This window comes from Arachis stenosperma, chromosome 7 (genome assembly GCF_014773155.1).
Source record: "Arachis stenosperma cultivar V10309 chromosome 7, arast.V10309.gnm1.PFL2, whole genome shotgun sequence".
Classification (NCBI taxonomy): Eukaryota; Viridiplantae; Streptophyta; class Magnoliopsida; order Fabales; family Fabaceae; genus Arachis; species Arachis stenosperma.
In genome coordinates this window covers 32,836,146-32,842,918 of record NC_080383.1, presented here as the reverse complement: position 1 = coordinate 32,842,918, position 6,773 = coordinate 32,836,146, and the positions used below count along the sequence as shown (strand labels likewise).

At 40.5% G+C, this 6,773-nt stretch overlaps 1 non-coding gene across 1 annotated transcript; it reads left to right on the top strand.

Moving 5' to 3' along the window:
* Positions 1–1,353: 1,353 nt before the first annotated feature.
* LOC130942456 (small nucleolar RNA R71) lies at positions 1,354–1,461 on the top strand. The gene has a single exon (XR_009071026.1). It is a non-coding gene; the product is annotated as a small nucleolar RNA R71 (small nucleolar RNA).
* Positions 1,462–6,773: the final 5,312 nt, after the last annotated feature.

Sequence of the window (6,773 nt, the reverse complement as noted above, 5' to 3'; positions counted from 1 at the left end):
TGCACTTCCCAGTCTCTAGGACTATGAAGTCAGTAGGAATGTAATGGTCTTCAATCTTCACCAAAACATTCTCTACAAGTCCATGAGCTTGTTTTCTTGAATTGTTTGCCATCTCTAATGAGATTCTTGCAGCTTGCACCTCAAAGATCCCTAATTTCTCCATTACAGAGAGGGGCATGAGGTTTACACTGACCCTAAGTCACACAAGGCCTTCTTGAAGGTCATGGTGCCTATGGTACAAGGTATAGAAAACTTCCCAGGATCCTGCCTCTTTTGAGGCAGTTTCTGCCTAGACAAGTCATCCAGTCTTTGGTGAGCAAAGGTGGTTCATCCTCCCAAGTCTCATTTCCAAATAACTTGTCATTTAGCTTCATGATTGCTCCAAGGTATTTAGCAACTTGCTCTTCAGTGACATACTCATCCTCTTCAGAGGAAGAATACTCATCAGACCTCATGAATGGCAGAAGTAAGTCCAATGGAATCTCTATGGTCTCATTTAGAGCCTCAGATTCCATTGTAACTCAGAGGAGATTGGTACACGCCCACTGAGGTCTTCCTCAGTGGCGTCCTCCTCCTCTCTTTCCTCTCATATTCGGCCATGTCTATGGCTTTGCACTCTCCTTTGGATTTTCTTCTGTATTACTTGGGAGAGTGCTAGGAGGGAGTTCAGTAACTTTCTTGCTCAGCTGACCCACTTGTCCTTCCAAATTTCTGATGGAGGACCTTGTTTCATTCATGAAACTTTGAGTGGTCTTATTAGATCAGAGACCATTGTTGCTAAGTCAGAAGTATTCTGCTTAGAACTCTCTGTCTGTTGCTGAGAAGATGATGGAAAAGGCTTGCTATTGCTAAACCTGTTTCTTCCACCATTATTGTTATTGAAACCTTGTTGAGGTCTCTCTTGATTCTTCCATGAGTGATTTGGGTGATTTCTCCATGAAGAATTATAGGTGTTTCCATAGGGTTCTCCTAGGTAATTCACCTCTTCCATGGAAGGGTTCTCAGGATCATAAGCTTCTTCCTCAGATGAAGCATCCTTAGTACTGTTGGTGCATTTTGCATTCCAGACAGACTTTGAGAAATCAAATTGACTTGTTGAGTCAATATCTTGTTCTGAGCCAATATGGCATTCAGAGTGTCAATCTCAAGAACTCCTTTCTTCTGACTAGTCCCATTGTTCACAGGATTTCTTTCAGAAGTGTACATGAATTGGTTATTTGCAACTATTTCAATCAATTCTTGAGCTTCTGCAGGCGTCTTCAGATGAAGAGATCCTCCAGCAGAGCTATCCAAAGACATCTTGGATAGTTCAGAGAGACCATCATAGAAAATACCTATGATGCTCCATTCAGAAAGCATGTCTGAAGGACATCTTCTGATTAATTGTTTGTATCTTTCCCAAGCTTCATAGAGGGATTCTCCATCCTTCTGTCTGAAGGTTTGGACTTCCACTCTAAGCTTACTCCATCTTTGTGGTGGAAAGAACTTTGCCAAGAAGGCATTGACTAGCTTTTCCCAAGAGTCCAGGCTTTCTTTGGGTTGAGAATCCAACCATATTCTAGCTCTGTCTCTTACAGCAAAAGGGAATAGCATCAGCCTATAGACCTCAGGGTTAACCCCATTAGTCTTGCTGTGTCACAGATTTGCAAGAATTCAGCTAAAACTGATGAGGATCTTCCATTGGAAGTCCATGGAACTTGCAATTCTGTTGCATTAGAGAAACTAATGAGGCTTAAGCTCAAAGTTGTTTGCTCCAATGGCAGGGATAGAGATGCTTCTCCCATAGAAATCAGGAGTAGGTGCAGTGAAGTCACCCAGCACCTTCCTTGCATTGTTGGCATTGTTGTTGTTTTCGGCTGCCATGTGTTCTTCTTCCTTGAAGAATTCGGTCAGGTCCTCTAAAGAGAGTTGTGCTTTGGCTTCTCTTAGCTTTCTCTTCAGGGTCCTCTCAGGTTCAGGGTCAGCTTCAACAAGAATGCCTTGTCTCTGCTCCTGCTCATGAAAGAGAAGAGAAAAAGAAAATGTGGAATCCTCTATGTCACAGTATAGAGATTCCTTGGAATGTCAGAGGAAAAGAGAAATAGAAAGAAGAAGGAGAAGAAGAATTCGAACTTTAATTAGATAAGGTTCGAATGTGCATTTAGAAGGAGTGGTACTCCATAAATAGAAGGATGTGGGAAGGAGGAAGAGATTTTTCGAAAATTCATTTAAAAGATTTTGAAAACATTTTGAAATTTTGATTGATAATTTTCGAAAATTAAAAGTGAAAAAGAAATCAAGTGATTATTGAAAAAGATTTGAAATTAGAAGTCAAAAAAGATTTGATTGAAAACTATTTTGAAAAAGATGAGGTTAAAAAGATTTAATTGAAAAGTTATGGTTTTAAAAAGATGTGATTGAGAAGATATGATTTGAAAACAATTTGAAAAGATATGATTTGAAAACAATTTGAAAAGATATGATTTGAAAATTAATGACTTGCCTAACAAGAAAAGATATGATTCAAACATAAAACCTTTCTTAATAGAAAAGGCAAAAAATGTTCAATCAAATCATTAATTGTTAGTAAGTATCTTTGAAAAAGGAAAGAAATTGATTTTGAAAACATTTGATTGAAAAGATATGATTTGAAAAAGATTTGGTTTTGAAAAACTTTGAAAACTTGAAAAAAAATTGATTTGAAAACAAAATCTTCCCCCTAGCACCATCCTGGCGTTAAACGCCCAGAATGGTATACATTCTGGCGTTTAACGCCCAAAATGCTACCTCTTTGGGCGTTAAACGCCCAACCAGGTGCCCTGGCTGGCGTTTAAACGCCAGTCTGCCTTCTTCACTGGGCATTTTTGAATGCTCAGCTTTTTCTGTATAATTCCTCTGCAGTATGTTCTGAATCTTCAATTCTTTGTATCATTGACTTGAAAAGACACAAATTAAAAATATTTTTGGATTTTTAATAATCAAAATGCAACAGGAATCAATTAACAATGCATGCAAGACACCAAACTTAGCAGTTTGTGTACTACTGACACTACATGAGACACATAAACACTCAAGCCAAAAGAATTCAAAGATCAAAACAAAGAACTATATGCATGGATTCGAAAAATATAACAAAAACATGCATTTGACACCAGACTTAAGATGAGACTCTAGACTCAAACAAGAAACATCAAATATTTTTGGTTTTTATGAATTTGCAATTTATTTTTTTGTGTTTTTCGAAAATTAAGTGGAAAAAGATATCAAAATTCTTAATAAGAATTCCAGGAATCAGTACAATGCTAGTCTAAGACTCCGGTCCAGGAATTAGACATGGCTTCACAGCCAGCCAAGCTTTCAAGGAAAGCTTCGGTCCAAAACACTAGACATGACCAAAGGTCAGCCAAATCTTAGCAGATCACTGCTCCAAGAGCAAAATTGATGAGAATCAACACGCTCCTGTGGTGATAGGTTGAAACCTCGGTCCAATCAGATTAGACATGGCTTCTCAGCCAGCCAGATTTCAACAAATCATCATGAAACTCTAGAATTCATCTTCAAGAATTTCGAAAAAAAAAAAATACCTAATCTAAGCAACAAGATGAACCGTCAGTTGTTGTCCAAACTGAACAATCCCAGGCATTGTTACCAAAAGCTTGCTCAAAACTTGAACAATCCCCGCAACGGCGCCAAAAACTTGGTGCTGTTGCCGGATTTTGGCACTGATGTTACCGGACAAGAGCTTGCTCAACTTGAACAATCCCCGGCAACGGCGCCAAAAACTTGGTGCGCGAAATTGTGAACAATACTTTTCACAACTCTCATAATCCCTGGTCATGAACTCCAAAAACTTGGTAGCTCATACCATGGCATTACACAACTTCGCACAACTAACCAGCAAGTGCACTGGGTCGTCCAAGTAATACCTACGTGAGTAAGGGTCGATCCCACGGAGATTGTTAGCATTGAAGCAAGCGCTATGGTCATCTTGTAAATCTTAGTCAGGCAAACTCAAATGTATATGATGATGAACGAAAATAAACATAGAAGAAGGATAGTGATACTTATGTATATCATGGTGTAAGAGCTTCAGACAAGCGTATGAAGATGCCTTCCCTTCCGTCTCTCTGCTTTCCTACTGTCTTCATCCAATCGTCTTACTCCTTCCATGGCAAGCTCGTGTAGGGTTTCACTGTTGTCAGCATCTACCTCCCATCTCTCAGTGAAAGCGATTGCATATGTCCTGTCACGGCATAGCGGAATTCAGCTGTCGGTTCTCGGTCAGGCCGGAATAATATCCATCGATACTTTTGCGTCTGTCACTAACGCCCTAGCCTGCTAGGAGTTGAAGCACGTCACAGTCATTCAGTCATTGAATCCTACTCAGAATACCACAGACAAGGTTAGACCTTCCGGATTCTCTTGAATGCCGCCATCAGTTCTTGCCTATACACGAAGACTCTAATCTCATGGAATGGTTGGCGTTTGTCAGGCGAGCACTCGGTTGTCAGGCGATCAACCATGCATCGTGCAATCAGGAATCCAGAGATATTCACTAAGCCTCAGATGCTTGTAGAACAAGAATGGTTGTCAGTCACCTTGTTCATGGGTGAGAATGGTGATGGGCGTCAATCATCACCTTCATCATGTTGAAGAACAAGTGATATCTTGGACAAAGAAACAAGCATTGAATGGAAGAACAATAGTAATTGCATTAATACTCGAGGTACAGCAGAGCTCCACACCTTAATCTATGGTGTGTAGAAACTCCACCGTTGAAAATACATAAGCATAAGGTCTAGGCATGGCCGAATGGCCAGCCTCCCAAAGGTCTAAGATAGCATAAAAAAAGATAGCTACCAAAAGTCCTCGATGTTTCTATACAATAGTAAAAGGTCCTACTTATAGAAAACTAGTACATAGATGAGTAAATGACATAAAAATCCACTTCCGGGCCCACTTGGTGTGTGCTTGGGCTGAGCAATGAAGCAATTTCGTGTAGAGACTCTCCTTGGAGTTAAACGCCAGCTTTTGTGCCAGTTTGGGCGTTTACTCCCAATTAGGTGCCAGTTCCGGCGTTTAACGCTGGAATTTCTTGAGGTGACTTTGAACGCCGGTTTGGGCCATCAAATCTTGGGCAAAGTATGGACTTATTATATTGCTGGGAAAGCCCAGGATGTCTACTTTCCAACGCCGTTGAGAGCGCGCCAATTGAGCTTCTGTAGCTCCAGAAAATCCACTTCGAGTGCAGGGAGATCAGAATCCAGCAGCATCTGCAGTCCTTTTGAGTCTCTGGATCAGATTTTTGCTCAGGTCCCTCAATTTCAGCCAGAAAATACCTGAAATCACAGAAAAACACACAAACTCATAGTAAAGTCCAGAAAAGTGAATTTTAACTAAAAACTAATAAAAATATACTAAAAACTAACTAAAAGATACTAAAAACATACTAAAAACAATGCCAAAAAACATACAAATTATCCGCTCATCACTTTCCTACTGTCTTCATCCAATCCTTCTTACTCCTTTCCATGGCAAGCTCGTGTAGGGTTTCACCGTTGTCAATGGCTACCTCCCATCCTCTCAGTGAAAGCGATTGGCATATGCCCTGTCACGGCATAGCGGAATTCAGCTGTCGGTTCTCGGTCAGGCCGGAATAATATCCATTGATACTTTTGCGTCTGTCACTAACGCCCGCCTGCTAGGAGTTTGAAGCACGTCACAGTCATTCATCATTGAATCCTACTCAGAATACCACAGACAAGGTTAGACCTTCCGGATTCTCTTGAATGCTGCCATCAGGTCCTGCCTATACCACGAAGATTCCGATTAAGAATCCAAGAGATATTCACTAAAGCCTTGGTTGCTTGTAGAACAAAAGTGGTTGTCAGTCACCTTGTTCATATGTGAGAATGATGATGAGTGTCACGGATCATCACATTCATCAAGTTGAAGAACAAGTGATATCTTAGAACAAGAACAAGCGGAATTGAATGGAAGAACAATAGTAATTGCATTAATACTCGAGGTACAGCAGAGCTCCACACCTTAATCTATGGTGTGTAGAAACTCCACCGTTGAAAATACATAAGCATAAGGTCTAGGCATGGCCGTGAGGCCAGCCTCCCAATGATCAAAGAACAAGATGTCCAGAGATGAAAATACAATAGTAAAAGGTCCTATATATAGAGAACTAGTAGCCTAGGGTGTACAGAGATGAGTAAATGACATAAAAATCCACTTCCGGGCCCACTTGGTGTGTGCTTGGGCTGAGCAATGAAGCATTTTCGTGTAGAGACTCTCCTTGGAGTTAAACGCCAGCTTTTATGCCAGTTTGGGCGTTTAACTCCCATTTGGGTGCCAGTTCCAGCGTTTAACGCTGGGATTTTTTGAGGTGACTTTGAACGCCGGTTTGGGCCATAAAATCTTGAGCAAAGTATAGACTATCATATATTGCTGGAAAGCCCAGGATGTCTACTTTCCAACGCCGTTGAGAGCGCGCCAATTGGGCTTCTGTAGCTCCAGAAAATCCACTTCGAGTGCAGGGAGGTCAGAATCCAACAGCATCTGCAGTCCTTTTGAGTCTCTGGATCAGATTTTTGCTCAGATCCCTCAATTTCAGCCAGAAAACACCTGAAATCACAGAAAAACACACAAACTCATAGTAAATTCCAGAAAAGTGAATTTTAACTAAAAACTAATAAAAATATAATAAAAACTCAACTAAAACTACCAAAAACATACTAAAAACAATGCCAAAAAGCGTACAAATTATCCGCTCATCACAACACCAA